This window comes from Dasypus novemcinctus, chromosome 2 (genome assembly GCF_030445035.2).
Source record: "Dasypus novemcinctus isolate mDasNov1 chromosome 2, mDasNov1.1.hap2, whole genome shotgun sequence".
Classification (NCBI taxonomy): Eukaryota; Metazoa; Chordata; class Mammalia; order Cingulata; family Dasypodidae; genus Dasypus; species Dasypus novemcinctus.
In genome coordinates this window covers 93,885,645-93,903,303 of record NC_080674.1, presented here as the reverse complement: position 1 = coordinate 93,903,303, position 17,659 = coordinate 93,885,645, and the positions used below count along the sequence as shown (strand labels likewise).

Genomic DNA, 17,659 nt, shown 5'->3' with positions numbered 1-17,659 from the left:
GGTTACTTGGTGGAGGAAGGGGGAAGGGACAGGGGTACCAGGATATTAGGGAAACTTTACAGTCCATGTTTTATACTTTTGTTGAAACTTGTCTCTCTTACTCCTTTAAAAAATTAATGAAAACAATTTCCTGCTTATATATTTTTGTTTCAAAGCCTTTTCTTAACCAAGTGGCTACTTCCTTTCATTTCCCCATAAAAGATTCAGCATGCTGGTTCTTCTCTTCCCAGATTTCCCTCAGAATCTTCCATTCCATTTTCTTCATACATACTTGGAAACTCAGCCCTCTCAAGACTTCTCCAAACCTACCAACCAACTCTTTAGGGAAGTGAAAAAAAAAAAAGGGCCATACTTGGAAGGCAATGTGCCCTTATTAGGACCAGCAGTTCTGACAACAGTCCCCTAGCAGTTAATCAGACTGTTTCTTCTAAATGCAAACATTCTTTGCCAAATCTGATGAATGGGATTTCGTCTACTTCAATGAGATGCTCATTTATTCACTGGTGGTGACACACACACGTACATACCTCAGATCCTCTCCCAGAGCCTCATTTTGGGGTCTTGATATGCATGTTCCACCATTCCTCTTCTCTCATACTTATCTAAGCTGCATCTATCTCTAAATAGGCCAAAGACTCTGCCCAAATCTGGAGAAATACGTAAGAACTAGTCCAAACTAGGGATTTGGGGCTCCAACTCACTATGAGAAGGATAAACAAACCCTGACCAACTGAAATCCAATTCCGATATATTTTCCTGCCCTTCTAATTGAAGCCAAATGTTTGAATATTTCCCAAATTACCTCTCATGAAATTCACTGTTATTTTGCCTAATAAAAGAAAGTGAACTTATACTTAAATTTTCAATAAATTCATTTCAAGACATGCTGGTATTTCAGTTTGTTTTCCATGGTGTATCATGAATCTCCACCTTGGGCTAGTCCGATGAGATCTATTTTTTTTAAGATTTATTTATTTGTTTATTCCCCCCCCCCATTGTCTGTTCTGTCTATTTGCTGCGTCTTCTTTGTCCGCTTCTGTTGTTGTCAGTGGCAGGGGAATCTGTGTTTCTTTTTGTTGCGTCATCTTGTTGTGTCAGCTCTCCATGTGTGCAGCGCCATTCCTGGGCAGGCTGTACTTTCACGCTGGGTGACTCTCCTTACGGGGCGCACGCCTTGCCATGGGGGTCCCCTACGTGGGGGACACCCCTGCGTGGCACAGCACTCCTTGCACGCATCAGCACTGCGCATGGGCCAGCTCCACACTGGTTAAGGAGGCCTGGGGTTTGAACCGCGGACCTCCCATGTGGTAGACGGATGCCGTAAACACTGGGCCAAGTCCGCCGCCAAGATCTAGTTTTTAGTAGCCTAAATGACCCATCCAGTCCCTGGGCTACACATGTACCAAAGAATTAGGGGTGTCACAAATTGTGTGGATACCATCTCACACAAATTTTTCTCTCCAGTGATACAGGGAAGCCAGGGAAAGGGGCTCCAGGATATTAAGAACCATTTAACATTAACATTGGAAAATATGAAATCTTCTGACTTAACCATATTTCAAAATAATGTTAATAATCCCAAACAATTCAGGCAGTGCATTTCAGAATCTACTGTAGGTTATAGCCTGATTCCCACAATTCGAGATAGATATAAGTATTTCCATTGTATAAATCAAGATATGAAGACACAGAGATGATAACTGAATTTCTCTAGATCACATAGCAAAGACCGGGTAAACCTGTGAGGTGACTGAATTTGTCTCATTCTCAGTGAACTCAAAGTAAATCTCTGTAATTATTAAGTTTAATAACTCTATTAGTAATGGGTATTTCCAAATTAAGTTTAAAATTTTATGAGGCTATCTAATGCCTTGAGAACAGTATCTGCTGAGGCTGGGAGTTGCAGAAAATAGGAGCTAAAAGGTTAATTTATTCTGACAGAAGGATGATTAATACAAGGTAAGATTACCTACCTCTAATTAACCTAGTCCATTATTGAGTTCTTAACAAGAAGGATACGGATAGCAAAAATGTCACTCAGAAAGAATTCAGCTGAAGAAGTTTGAAGACAGTGCCACTCTGGGAATGATCATTGTTATATTTGATAGCCATTGGGAATGCTTAAAACCATCTTTGCATTTAAGCCAGAAACTAAAATAGTTCTTTATTCAAACCTCTGTTAAGGGAACTATAAGGCTTAAGATTAAAAAATGCATTTTAACATCTACTTCAACAAAAAATGTCTTTCAAGTTTCTTAAAGAGAAATTTATTTTTAAAAAATCAACACCAATCCCGCTTATATTTAAAACCCTTCTAATTAAAAAGCAAACAGTTAAACATTGTTTAACATAAACTGAACTATGCCCCTGATTAATGATAGGCCTAACTCCTCTCCTTCACTGAGACACCATCTGAAAACTGCCAATTTGCAGGCAAAACAACTATAATATTTTTATTAATAGTACTTCATTAGAAAGGTATATTAGAAAAATGAACGCTGTTTGAAGGATATCTAACTTAAAAACTTAGGCACTGAAAAGATCTGATTTGCCATATCCAGTGGTTTTACTTTGTGTTTTTTTATTATTTTCATTGTAGACTCTAGTACCAAATAAGAATGAAGGATACTATTTATTTTGAGTTTTTGCTATAATGATAGAATGTTGAATAGGATTTTTCCAGTTGTGTTGGAATTGGTTATTATGATCTAAAAATGACAACCAAAAAAACACTCATAAGATCTCTTGAAAGATTGGGGCAAAAACCCCCCTGGGGAGGTATGTAGAAGTGAAGGAAACACCTCTACTACTCCCAACCAACATCACAGCCCTGGGTGGACACTGAAATGTTCCCTCAGCCCACCAGAAACCAGTGATGGGGGAGGTTTAAGGGAATACAGAACTGGGGCGCTTACAAGGAGGAAAGATTAGCAGTTCACTACCTAGCTGAGTCCCATCTGAAGGCTGCCTTCAAAGTGGAATGAGTGCCCAGAAAGGAGACTGTGGGGGAACTTGACTTGCAGTCTTTGGAAGTTGGGCCCAGGCACATCTGAACACCATGAAGAGTACCTGTTTTTTTTTTTTTTTTCAGAAAATTTTGAAAGATGAAGACTTGCTGACAGAGCTCAGGAAAGTGAGATAAAAAGAGACCGTGTCATTGGGAGCTTGAAAAGAAGGGAGGGGCAACAACCTTTAACTCATTCCAGTTTTCCTCATCCATCAAAGGATGCAATGGAAGGCTTTCATGTTTGACTCAGTGTGAAAGAATATAGAGATGGGAGGAAAAAGCTGGGACGCTCAGGTTGCCTGACAGCTCCTTCCTAAGGGAACTGAGATGTGGACCAAAGAAAAGACTAAAGGGAGACACAGATAACCCTCTGTAAGTGTGTCCTCAGTGATGTAATGGACCAAGCTAAAGCTAAAGAAGGAGGAGAACACCACATCTTCAGAGACTAGCAGCAGCAATGAAATCATGCACAGTCTTGAGGAAAGGGACACTTCCTCAATTCCAAAAAATAATTCCTTCCACCTTTCATATTCTTCCTTCGTGACTAAGAAGTTAGCTCCTAGTAGAAGAAAGAAGTTGATTATATTTGATCAGATTTGAAATCAGAATTTTACACTGGGAGTAAATTAGGTTTTTTTTTAATAACTAAAAGTGATGAGGAAGTTGTGAAGTATGCCCAGGAAGTTGTCTTGGGAGACACAACAAAGCACTACTGGGAACTGTGATTGGAGAAAAATATAACATTATTGTGTTAATATCCACCAAGTAGAGTCTGTTCAACAAAACTGATTATGCTAAAATGTTGACTTTCTAAAACAGGCTGAGAGGGATGATTTTTGGAAAGGGGGGGTTATACATCTCAAAAATAGTGGACAATGAAAAATAAAAATGAAAGTTCTTAAGTATAGAGAATATGAAAGATTAAAAGATAATATATTTTACTATATAAGTTGAAGACCCACACTTTCCAAAAGGAAGAACTTTTAGTGAAATCAATCTTGTACTAGTAGAAGACCTTAAATTTGTCAATGCACTTTTTGTACTTTGATTTCTTGTGGGACAGCAAGCCTCCCTAGGCACGGCCAGCCCCGGCGGAAAGCAGACACGTAGCCTGGAGCCAGGGGTCAGGGTGGCTGGCACGGGCGCAAGCCCTCAGCCTGCCCAGGCCTACTACCCGGCGGTTGGAATGGGCAGCCACGTCCTCAGCCGGCACGGGCGTGACGCCCTCAAGCCCGCCCAGGCAGAGGCTGCGCCCATAACCTCCCGCCTAAACGTAACATCTGGTCGGCCCTTGCCACTCCACCCTTCTTCCCCTCCCTTTCCTGCTCCCTTCCCCCCACGCAACTGCTTTGTTCTCTATTTCCCGCCACAGCCTAAGAAGCTCAAGTCTGCCTTCCACCCCGGCAACAGCAATAGCCAATCCCCTGCCACCACCTCTCCCACTTCATGTAACCTCTTACCAGTCTTCCCCCCTGGCAACTGCTTATGGCAGCCAACCAAAATATTGCCCACCTCTGAACCAATCAGCATTCCCCACGCCACCCTCCTGCCCTATAATACTGTGCTTACTTCCTGAATAAACCAGACCTGTGCCACCAGCCTCCTCTCCTTGGTTTGAGTTCCTCTAGCCCAGCTGCGTCATCCTCACCTAAGCCCGCGGCCCCAAGAAGCCCCACAGAGGCTTCGGGGTCCCCCACGAAGCCCCCCAGAGGCTTCAACAATTTCTGGGTAAAAGAACAAAATCACATTGCTCTCTTTTATATTTATAGTCCACATGACAGAATCTGGACCATAAAAATATTCAAACCATGATTTTCAAATTAATCTATCACCTTCTACCCACTACTCCCCTTTGTTGTCATTTATAGCAACATCTTAATCATTTTTCAACATTCATTGAAGATTCGGGGAAGACAGTTTTGATTATTTTTACAATATGCATGTATTATTTTTGTAATAAGAAAAATAAAATTAAAAAAAAACAAGGATTGGAATTTTATTCACTATATTCCTTTCCATATCAAATCATGCTATATCCTGTATAATTTCAATACCCACATATACAATCCACCAATGCTGAACTTCTGTTGTTTCCATTCCCCTTCTTATTTTATCAGCATCTTTATTTTATTCTGGGGAGCTATCCCTACCCACTTCATATAGTCTTGGTATAACTTTCAATCTCCTGGCCAAGATGGTAGGCAGAAGACCCAATCAAGGCCATTTAAACTTTCTCTTCTGGTATTTAAATCCTTAGCAGTGACACAAGAATGGTGGAGTGGTTTCATCCCAACAGTGGTAATCTGAAGAGGCTTTCCATTACATCTAAATACCTAAGACACCAGAGCTGTATGGTTCCTGTACTTTGGGCATCTAATTGTTTAACCTATCTTTTAAGCATATGAGCTACTCAATATGCTTATAATAAATCCTTCCCTGCCCCTCACCCCCTATATACATGAATTCTCTTAAATTAGAGGTGGTTTTGATTGTTTGGAAAAAACTACACAAAGACTGAGAAAAGCCTGTGACCAATCCACTGTCTGTCTTCCACATCCCTTCTCTCTTCCTTTACTTTCTTGGTAGTTTAAGATTCCATGTCCCTTAATTTCAACCTCTCTCTACCCAATATCTTCAATTCACTTATCACATGTCTTCCTATTTAACTGTTTGCCTGACAAAAACAGCTTTCTCTACACTTAGATCTGGGCAATATTGGAGAAAACACTATAACCATTCAGGTTGCTATCATCTACATGTTCAATTTCTTTTCTTAGGCCTTCCATACCAGTCAGAAATATTTGTTTTTGCTCATTTCACTTTCTCATTCTCTATGGTGATTTCAGAACTCTCTCCATTTTTCTCAAATCTCCAGTTATCTTACTCCTTCTAAGCAATGTCCACACTAAGAAAGGAAAAGCCATGGGATAGAAATTCACTCAGCTTCTGACCAGAAAATTCTCAAATCAATCTATATTGAACCCATTCTCCTCTCCTAATCTTTATTTAAGTGGAGAATTGGTCTTTCCTCCTACTTAAAACTAATTTTTAGGATAGGGCTCCAGATCCTATCCCCTTCTACCTTCTGAGAGAACTAACTTTATCGTTGCATCTGCCACTTCCATATCTTTATCCTCACCCTCTGGAATGGCTCCGAGGTGATTCCATATAAACATATGAAGGCAATCCTTTCTCATTGAAAACAATTTTCAGAGGACTTCCAGGAATATGGCATCAGAGTAGGCAGACAGGACTCAAATCTCTCATGAAGACAATGGAGAAAGGGCAAAAAGCTGTCTAAGGGACCTGCTTTGGGGGTAAGCAGACCACGACAGTGCTGCACAACCCCCAGAAGGGTGAAGGACAGAGAGACAAAGAACTCAAAACAACAACCATGAGTTACCAAATCTTCATGGTGACCCAGAACAGCACCCATCCCTCACCCCAAGGCATGCAGCCTTGTGAAAACCTGTGGCTCACTAGAGCCAATTGAGAAAGGAATAGTCATCTTCCTACCTGGGAAGAGGAAGGGTGCAGCAGAGGGTGGAGAGTGGTTTTTCTTCAGTGAATTTAGTCAACAAAGCCTACTTTGAATCTCAGCTCTGGCCAGACAAATACGCAGGAAAGCAGAGACTGAAAGAAAGACCTCTATGGAAAGGTGTGCTGTTGAGTACCATCTGTTGGTTGTTGTGAGAACTGCATGGAGAAAAACTGCTTTTAGAGGTCTCTCTTAACCCAAACTCCTGGGAGAAAATCTGTGTATCATTAGTGAGTCGCTGGCCCAAAATCAATAATTTAAGCTCGGCAATGATAAAGACTTAAAACAAATTGAACCAAATATCAAAGAAGAGCTGTGAAAAAAATACACAAGAGAGAGAAATTGGCCATCAGAGTAAATTCACCAACATATTCAGATGCTTAGACATCAGCAAAAAATTACAAGCCATATTAGGAAACAGGAAGCAATGGCACAGCCAATGGTACAAACCAAATATCCTGAAGAGATACAATATTTAAGATAACTAATCAATGATAATCACACAATTCACCTAAATCCATTAAAAGAATTTAAAGAAAATATGACTAAAGAGATAAAGGATATTAAGAAGATACTGGGTGAATATAAAGAACAATTTGAAACCCTGCAAAGAAAAGTAACAGATGTTATGTGAATGAAAGCCATGATGGATGAGATTAAAAATATATTAGAGGCACATAAGAGCAGATTTGAATTGCTTGAAGACAGAAATAGTGATTTCAAACACAGAACATCTGAACCAGAAAAGACAGGAGAACAGAAAGAGGAGAAAATGGGAAAAAATGAAACAGGGTCTCAGAGACTTGAAAAACAAAACTAAATGCACAAACATACACATTTTCAGAGTCCCAGAGGAAGAAGACAATGGAAAAGTGGCAAAAGGCATATTTGAGGAAATAATGACCCAAAATTTCCCAATATCCAAGAAATACACCCCAAACATAATAAAACCAAATAGACCTATCCCAAGACACCTACTCTTCAGAATGACAAATATCAGAGATAAAGAGAGGATTCTGAAAGCAGCAAGAGAAAAGCAAAGCATCACATACAAGGGAACATTGATAAGATTAAGTGTCAACCTCTCAACAGGAGTCACGGAGGCAAGAAGAAAGCAGTATGATGTATTTAAGGTAATGAAAGAGAAAAACTGCCAGCCAAGAATTCTGTATCCAGCAAAACTTTCCTTCAAAAATGAGGGTGAGTTCAAAGTCTTCACAGACAAACAAAAACTGAGAGAGTAAGTTACCAAAAGATCAGAATTAAAAGAGATATTAAAGGGAGTGCTGCAACCTGAAAAGAAAAAACAAGGGTAAGAGAACTGGAGAAGATGTAGAAATGAATATTATTAATAAGGGTAAGTTAAAGGGTAAAAAAGCAGACAATAGTAAGATATGACAACAGAAAGCCAAAGGACAAAATGGAAGGAGTAAGTAATGCCTTCAAAGTAATAACATAGAATGGTAATGGCTTGAACCCCCCCAATCAAAAGACATAGACTGATATGAGCCATCCATATGTTGTCTACAAGAGACTTACCTCAGACATAAGGACAAGACCAGGTTAAAAGTGAAAGGTTGGAAAAAGATATAACATGTAATTAGTAACCAAAAAAGTGAAGGAGTAGCAAAGCTAATATCAGACAAAATAGATTTTAAATGCAAAACTGTTATAAAGGATGAAGAAGGTCATTACGTATTAATAAAAGGGTAAATTCATCAAGAAGAAATAACTATAATAAACATTTATGTATCTAACCTGAGTGCCCCAAGATACATGAGGCACATGCTAGTAAAACTGAAGGGAGGAATGGATATCTCTAAATAATAGTTGGTGACTTCAATACACCACTCTCAGTATTGGATAGAACATCTAGACTGAGGATAAAAAAGAAACACTGAGCCTGAATAATATGATAAATGAACTAGACCTAACAGACATCTACAGAGTGTTGCACTCCAAAACAGCAGGATATACATTCTTTTCAAGCACTCATGGGTCCTTTTCCAGGATTGACCACACATTTTGTCACAAGACAAGACTCAATAAATTTAATAAGATTGAAATTATACAAAACACTTTCTCTGATCATAATGGAATGAAGCTGGAAATCAATAATGGACAAAAAGGGAAAATTCATAAATATATGAAGATTAAACAACACACTCTTAAATAATCAGAGGTCAAAGAAGAAATTGAAAGATAATTCAGTAAATATCTTAAGATGAATGAAAATGAGAACACAACATATCAAAACCTATGGGACAAAACAAAGGCAGTGAGAAGAGGGAAGTTTATAGCCCTCAGTGCTTACATTAAAAAAGAAGAGGGAAGCAGATGTGGCTCAACTGATAGAGTGTCCACCTACCATAGAGGAGGTCCAGGGTTCAAACCCAGGGCCTCCTGGCCCCTTATGGTAAGCTGGCCCATGTGCAGTGCTGCTACACACAAGGAGTGCCATGCCATGCAGGGGAGTCCCGCACATAGGGGAGCCCCAAGCACAAGGAGTGCACCCTGCACCGCCCCACACGAATAAAGCATAGCCCGCCCAGGAGTGGCACCGTACACATGGAGAACTGATGCAGCAAGATGATGCAACAAAAAGAGACACAGATTCCCGGTGCTGTTGAGAATGCAAGTGGACACAGAACATACAGCGAATGGACAAAAGAGAGTGGGGAGGGGAAATAAATAAATTAAATAAATCTTTTTTAAAAAAGTTATAATCAAAGACCTAACTGCACACCTGGAGGAACTAGAAAAGAACAGCAAACTAATCCCAAGCCAAGCCAAAGGAAAGAAATAATAAGGATTAGAACATAAATAAATGAAATTGAGAACAAAAATGAGAGAGAAAATAACTAAAATCAAAATTTGGTTCTTTGAGATCACCAAAATAGACAAACCTTTAACCTGACTGACAAAGAAAGAAAGAAAGAAGACAAAAATAAACAAAATCAGAAATGACAGGGAGAATAATACTACTGACCCCTGAGAAATTAATAGAGATCATAATAGGATACTATGAACAACTGTAAATGAAAAAACTAGAATATGTTTGATGCAGAAAAAGCATTTGACAAAATACAGAATCCTTTCTTCAAAAAACACAGGAAAAGATAGGAATAGAAGAAGCTTTCTCAATGTGGTAATGTGCACATATGAAAAACCCACAGCTAGCATTGTAGTCAATGGTGAAAGACTGAAAGCCTTCCAACTGAAATCAGGAACAAGACAAGAATGCCCTCTGCCACCACTGTTGTTCAATATTGTGCAAGAAGTTCTAGCTATAGCAATTAGGCTAGATGAAGAAATAAAAGGCACCAAATAGGTAAGGAAAAAGTAAAATTTTGCTGTTTCCTGATGATATGATACTGTATCTAGAAAATCCTGAAAAATCCAGAACAAAGCTACTAGAACTAATAGACAAGTTCAGCAAAGTGGTGGGATATAAAAATAATCTGAAAAAATCAGTAAAAATCATTTTATACAACTGATGAGCAATCTGAGGAAGAAGTCAGAAAAAAATTCCATTTTTAATAGCAACTAAAAGAATCATATATTTAGGAATAAACTTAACCAAAGACACAAAGGACCTATATTCAGAAAACCACAAAACATTGCTAAAAGTACAAAAGATGACTTAAATAAATGAAAGAACATTCCGTGATTATAGACTGGAAGACTAAATATCATTAAGATGTCATTTCTACCCAAATTGATTTACAGATCAATGCAATCCCAATAAAAAATTGCAATGTTTTTTTTTGTGGAAATGGAAAAGCCAATTATCAAGTTTATTTGGAAGTGTAAGGGGCCCTGAATAGACAAAAATGTCTTTAAAAAGAAGAATGAAGTTGGAGGACTCTTGCTTCCTGTCTTTAAAGCGTATTACTTAGCTACAGTGGTAAAAACAGCATGATGCTGGCATAAAGGCAGACAGATTGACCAATGGAACTAGATCCAGAACTCAGCAACAGACTTCACATCCACAGTCAAATGATTTTTGACAAAGCTGTCAAGCCCAATTAGGTGGACTGAAAAGTTCATTCAACAAATATGCTTGGAGAACCTGATGGCCATATCCAAAAGAAAGAAAGAGGACCCCTTTCTCACACTTTATCAAAAATTTACTCAAAATGGATCAAGGACCTAAATATAAAAACTGCAACCACAAAACTCCTAAAAGAAAACATAGGAAAACACCTTCGAGGTCTTGTGGTAGGCAGTAATTTCTTAAACTTTATATCCAACACATGAGCAAAAAAAGAAAAAAATAGATAAATGGAGCCTCCTTAAAATTAAACACTTGTGCTTCAAAAAACTCCGTCAAGAAAGTAAAAAAGCAGCCTGCACAACGGGAGAAAACATTTGGAAACCACATATCTGATAAGGGTTTGATATCCATGTTATATAAAGAGATCATACAACTGAACAATAAAAAAATAAACTACCCAATTAAAAATTGAGCGATAGGCTTGAATAGACGTTTCTCTAAAGAGGAAATACAAATGGCCAAAAAGCACATGAAAAAATATTCAATGACACTAGCTATTAAGGAAATGCATATCAAAACTACAATGAGATACCATTTTACACCTTTTAGAATGGTCATTATTTTAAAAAAATAAACAGAAAACTACAAGTCCTGGAAAGGATGTGGAGAAACAGGAACACTCCTTCACTGTTGGTGGGAAAGTAGAATGGTGTAGCCTCTGTGGAAGTCAGTTTGGCCGTACCACAAGAAGTTCAATATAGAACTGCTGAATGATCCAGAAATACCATTACTAGAAATATATTCAAAAGAACTGAAAGCAAGGACATGAACTGACATTTGCACACCAATGTTCATAGCAGTATTATTCACAATTGCTAAAATTTGGAACCAGCCCAAGTGTCCATCAGTCAATGAATCGATTAACAAAATGTGGTGCATACATATGAAGGAATATTATTCCGCTGTAAGAAGAAATGAAATTGGGATGCATATGACAAAATGGATGAGCCTTGATGATATTATGCTGAGTCAAATAAGCCAGACACAAAAGGAGAGATATCATATGGTCTCACAGGGATGAACTAAATACAATAAGCAAACTCAAGGAGGTAAACTCTAGAGTATAGGTCACTAGGAAATAGAATATGTGTTTAGAATGGGAGCTGATGCTTAATGTATGTAGCATCATTAATAAGGTTAATTTTAAAAGTGTGAAAATAAATATAGTTGGTAGTAACACATTGTAGTGACTATTACTAACACTGCTAACTTGTAAATGTCATTGTGGCTGAAAGTGGTAGTCTGGGGATGTAAATGTCAATTAAGAGGAAACTAGATAATAATCTAGGGAATATGTAACATGGTGATTTCAGTGGTGGATGAAGATTGTGATTGATAGTATAAATATAAGAATGCTCTTCTTTTACAAAGTGTTATTAATACAGTGATACACAGGAAAATTACAACTAATGTAATGAATGACAGTTAACAGGAATATTTTGCAGCAATGGCAAGAAGATATCATTTCAATACTAAAGGACAACAATATGAGGGTATAAGGGTATGGAATTTTTCCTTTCAGAGTAATGAAAACATTCTAAAATTGACTAAGGTAATGACAGCACAACTCTGATGAAAATGAGAGCCCCTGAGTGGATTGTACAAAGCATGGGACTGTATAACACAGGGAATCCTGTGGTGAATGATGGACTATGGTTAACAGGACAAATATGAGAATGTTCTTTCATGAACGATAACAAATATATAATACTAATATAGGGTGTTTAATAATTGGGTGGGTTGGGGAAAAATACACCAAATTTAAGATATGGGCTATGTTAGTAGTAATATTTTGGGGATGCTTTTTGAGAGTCTGTAACAAATGTTTCTCAGTAACACGAGGTGTTGTTGGTGGGGAGATGCATGGGAGCCTTGTATGACAATATGCATGTCTGCTTTGTAAATCTACAAATTTAACGATATACTTATTGCTTGTGTATATTCACGTACAAAGGATATACTTCAATAAAATTTTATTTAAAAAAAGAATTCTTTTCTGAATGAGTCTCCCTGGAGTTACTGCCCCTTTTCCTTCTCCTTCATAACTAAATTAAACTGTTGCTTTCCTGACCTGTGAAGGACAAGGAGAGCAGGAAAGAAAGCAGCAGCATGTTTGTCAGAATCCTCAGTGTGAGGAGGGTATCACAAAAAGAGTAGTTTCTCAGTGTCAAAGAAGGGGTTTTTATATGTAGAGGGAGAACAAACCCTAAGGTGTTAGACTGGAATTGATTGTATCAGTATAAACTTAAGAGTTTTATAGAGAGATAATTAGATAGATAATAGATAGGCAGATAAATGGACGTAGATATAGAAATAAATATAGATGCAAACGTGTATGCATTTTCCCCATACATTGTTTTCGTGTAGTTTATTTTATTAGAGAAGGTATGGCTTTACAGAAACATCAAGCAAATGCATGAAACATAGGATTCCTATATACATCCTTATTAACACCTTGCATTCATGCGGTACATTTATTACAACTAATGAAAGCACATATTTATAATTGTACTGTTAACTATAGTCCATGGTTTAACTCAGGGTTCACTGTTTGTGATGTGCTATTTCATGGATTTTTAAAAATCTTTTTCTTGCATCATACATACAACCTAAAATTTCTCCCTTTCAACCATATTCAAATACATAATTCAGGGCTGCTAATTACATTCACGATGTTGTACTATCATCACTATCATCCATTACCAAAACTTTTCCATCATCCCAAATAAAAACTCTGTGCATTTTAAGCCTTAATTCCAGTTTCCCTACCCTTACTCTATCCCTGCTTCTACGTTCTAGACTTTAACTATATGAGTTTGCTTATTCAAATTATTTTGTATCAGTGAGATCATAACAATATTTGTCCTTTTGTATCTGACCTATTTCACTCAGCATGATATCTTCAAGGTTAATCTAGGCTATCACATATATCAGAACTTCATTCCTTTTTACAGATGAATAATATTCCATTGTGTGTAAAGACCACATACATGGATTTATTTATCCATGTATCAGTTGATGGACACTTGGGTTAATCCCATCTTTTGGCTAGTGTGAATAATGCCACTATGAACATCAGTGTGCAAATATCTATTTGAGTCCCTGCTTTCATTTCTTCTAGGTATCTACCTAGAAGTGGGATTCCTGAGTCTAATGGTAACTCTATACTTAACTTTCAAACTATCTTCCACAGTAGCTGCACCATTTTACATATCCACCAGCAATGACTGACTGTTCCTTTTTCTCCACATCCTTTCCAACACTTGCAATCTGTCATTTTTTTAATAGTAGCCATTCTAGTGGTTGTGAATGGCATCTCATTGCAGTTTTGATTTGCATTTCCCTAAAGGCTAATGATGTTGAACACTTTTTCATATGCTTTTTATCCATTTGCATATCTTCTTTAGAGAGATGTCTACTCAAGTTTTTGCCCATTTTTTTAATTCCTTTTTTACTTTTGTACCAAAAATTTATATATTTAATGTAGACACTTCCTTGTTACCTATGTGCCATAGATACATAAAGTACTCTGCATTAAAATTTAATCTGTAAAGATACATTTAACACAGATTTCACATTTTCCTTTGTCAGATTAGAATATAAAAAGCATGAACATCAACTTTTAAAAGTTTAGTCTTCCTCAAGAAAAAATATGAACAGTCTGAAAATGATCAACTAGTATAAATGAACCATTGTACACAGTTAAGTCACATTTAGTGGTTGATAAACATACCATTCCCTTCTGGAAATTATGGAACCATCTACATGTGAGACTATGTCATTTACATTTTCAATAGAATGTTCATGATTGACAAACTTCATTTCCATTTTTAGATCTTCATAATAATTCATTGGTCTTTCAAACCTATTGAGGTTTTCTACACTGTTCCACTGAGTTTTTCAGGCATTTCTAAACAGTCTTTACTTTTCAGATTGTTCACTCAATTTTTATTTTCTCTTTTTTACACTGTCTGGATAAGAAGCAAGTCCAACTTGTTGAAGAACATCAATTTATGATGCTTTTTGCATATCTGAAGGTAGAATGTAATTCTTGGGAAAGTAGTTTCCATTAAATGTCTGTCTTCTCCTATAGCAGAATATTCCAGCCAAAATATTTACAAGAACTATGAAAAAGGCCACACTCACTACTCTAGCAATGATCATACCAATTAATGAAGACTGTTGTCTGAAGCCAATAAACCATCTGGCCACTGTCCATCCAACCTGCTGCACAGAAGACTGAAGGGTGGTGGATTTGCATCAATCTTTCTACCTACAAATGAATTTCCATCATACTCTGTTACTGAAACCTCAAGAACATACTGTATATCTAATATAAAAGAATATCAGATGTCTTTCCCCAAGCTTGCATGTTTTACAACACAAATTGTCTTTCTCAAATAAATCTGGTTGTAAACAGATTGTACTGGCTGACAATCATTGCTGTTTCATTTGGAAAAGAAGTTGTAGTGCATTCCATCTCACCAAGATCACCTTCCCAATCACTATGTGTAACTGGTTTTCCAGTGGCTGCTTTACAAATGGCTGCTACAGGGAAATGGATTTGGCTCAAGTGACTGGGCTCCCACCTACCACACGGGAGATCTGTAGTTTGCTTCCAGGTGCCTCCTAGAGAAGACAGAGAGCTGGTGGGACAAGCAGGTGCGGCAAGTTTACACAACAAGATGATGCAACAAGAGACACAAGAGATACTAAAGGACATAACAAGAAACACAACAAAGCAAGAAATGGAGGTGGCTTAAGCAATTAGGTGTCATATTGGAGGTCCCAGGTTCAGTTGCCGGTGCCTCCTAAAGAAACAAAAGAATAGACACAGCAAGTGCTGTGGGAGAGACGAATAAATAAAATAAATCTTTTCTAAAATATCACAAATGGTTGCTACTGATTCATTTCCTCCATCAGTTAAAGAATCTGGCCCTTTAATCAGACTTATACTGTGTTCCACTAATTCAGTTACAGTCGTAAAATACTGGACATAACCAAGTTGGAATGTAACAGCTTTTCATATGTCTTTTCCAGAATCAGAGAATCCTATGTTATGTGGAGTAATTGTTGCATCGTAAGTGAATAGTTCTTAAATAAGACTCTTCCCTGATATTCCCCTTGAGCAGAGACTCCATACTGAGTTTGAAGAAATGCAACAGTCTGTGAATTTTTGCCACAAATCTTCCCTCATGAATTTTGTGTTACGGTTTCATTTACGTCAATTAAACACTTCAATGAAACAGTCTTTCCCCATACACTCTGTCCAATGAGGGAGGGGGAATAGAAGCAGACTATTGGAATGGGCACTGGGACTCACCTGCCCACTCAGCTCAACTCCTGCTTGAGTCTCTTTGCCCATTTTTTAATTGGGTTTTTTGTCTTTTTGTTGTTGAGTCGAATTTCTTTTCATATATTCTGGATATTAAACTCTTATTTTACTTTCATGATAAAGTAATTTGAAGCACAAAAGGTTTTAATTTTGATTAAGTCCCATTTATCTACTGTTTAAAAGATTGCTTCATTTATATTTTTTAGTTTATTTTTAGTTTATCCCCCTCCACCCCCCGCCCCCCATGCCCATGGTTCTCTTTGTCTGTCTGCTCATTGTTTGCTTGGCTTCTCCAAGAGATACCAAACCCAAGTCCTCCCACATGGGAAGCCAATGTCCAATGGTCTGAGCCACACCCACTTCCCACAGACTGAGGCATCTGCTGGCCGGTGGCATCTGCTCATTTAGGCAAACTTGTTGCAGTGGGGTACCGTGTGCAGGCCTCTAGCTCTCATTGCGATGGGGTGCAGGCATCTACCTCTTATTGTGGCAGGTGCAGAGGTCTGCTTGTCTTCTTTAGGAGGCACCAGCCCCTGAACTCAAGACTTCCCATGTAGTAGGCAGATGCCGAACTGGTTGTGCCACATCCACTTCCCCCATTTATCTATTTTTTCTTTTGTTGCTTGTGGTTTGGGTATAAAATCCAAGAAACCATTGCCTAACACAAGGTCTGAAAGATACATCCTTACATTTTCTTATAGGAGTTTCATAGTTCTGGCTTTTATATTTAGTTCTTTCATTAATTTTGAGCTTATATCTTTGTGTGGTATGAGGAAGAGATTGCCCTTCATTCTTTTGCAAGTGGGGATCCAGTTTTCCCAGTACCATGTGTTCAATAGACTATTCTTTCCCAATTGAGTGGTCTTTGCTCTCTTGACAGAAATCATTTGCCTATGACTGTGAGGGTTGATTTCTGAGCTTTGAATTTGATTCAATTGGTCTACATGTCTGTCCTTGTGCTGGTACCAGGCTGTTTTGATTATTGTAACTTTGTAGTAAGTTTTAAGATTGGGAAGTATGAGTCCTCCAACTTTGTTCTTTTTTCAAGATAGCTTTGGCTGTTCATGGCCCTTATCCTTTCATATAAATTTGATGATTGGCTTTTCCATTTCTGTAATGAAGTTTGTTAGAATTTTATTGAAATTGCATTGAATCTGTAAATCACTTTTGGTAGAACTGACATTTGAACAATATTTAGTGTTACAATACATGAAGGAATGCTGTATTAGTCAGGATTCTCTAGGGAAACAAGATATTTACAAGAGATATCTGTAAATAATACAAGATTTTATAAAATTGTCTCATGTGACTGTGGGGATGCATAAGCCCAAATTCTGTAGGGCAGGCTGCAAGCCAGTGACTCTGATGAAGGCCCTCTTTGAGTTTCTTAGGAGATGCTGGCTATCTGAAGTAGAGATGGGAATTCTCTTTCTGAATGCTGAAATCCTTTCTTTTAAAGCCTTCAACTGATTGGATGAGATATCATTCATTGCAGTCTCCTCAGTTGATCATAGATGTTATCAGCCATCTATGCAATCAACTTACTGGTGATTAAAGTCCACAAAATACCCTTGTATTACAATTAGCCCAGTGCTTGCTTGACTTGACAACTTACTTGCTTGACAACTGGGCACCATTACCTGGCCAAGTTGGCACATTAGTCTAACTACCACAAATGTCTTTACATTTATTTAGGTATTCTTTCATTTCTTTTACCAGTGT

The 17,659-nt window shown here is 37.8% G+C and overlaps 1 long non-coding RNA gene and 1 pseudogene across 1 annotated transcript in view; both read right to left on the bottom strand.

Moving 5' to 3' along the window:
- Nucleotides 1-15,967, bottom strand: part of LOC139439826 (nectin-3 pseudogene) — a 61,371-nt pseudogene extending 45,404 nt beyond the window's left edge.
- Nucleotides 1-17,659, bottom strand: part of LOC111767100 (uncharacterized) — a 51,410-nt gene that overhangs the window by 15,308 nt on the left and 18,443 nt on the right. The window lies entirely within an intron of this gene.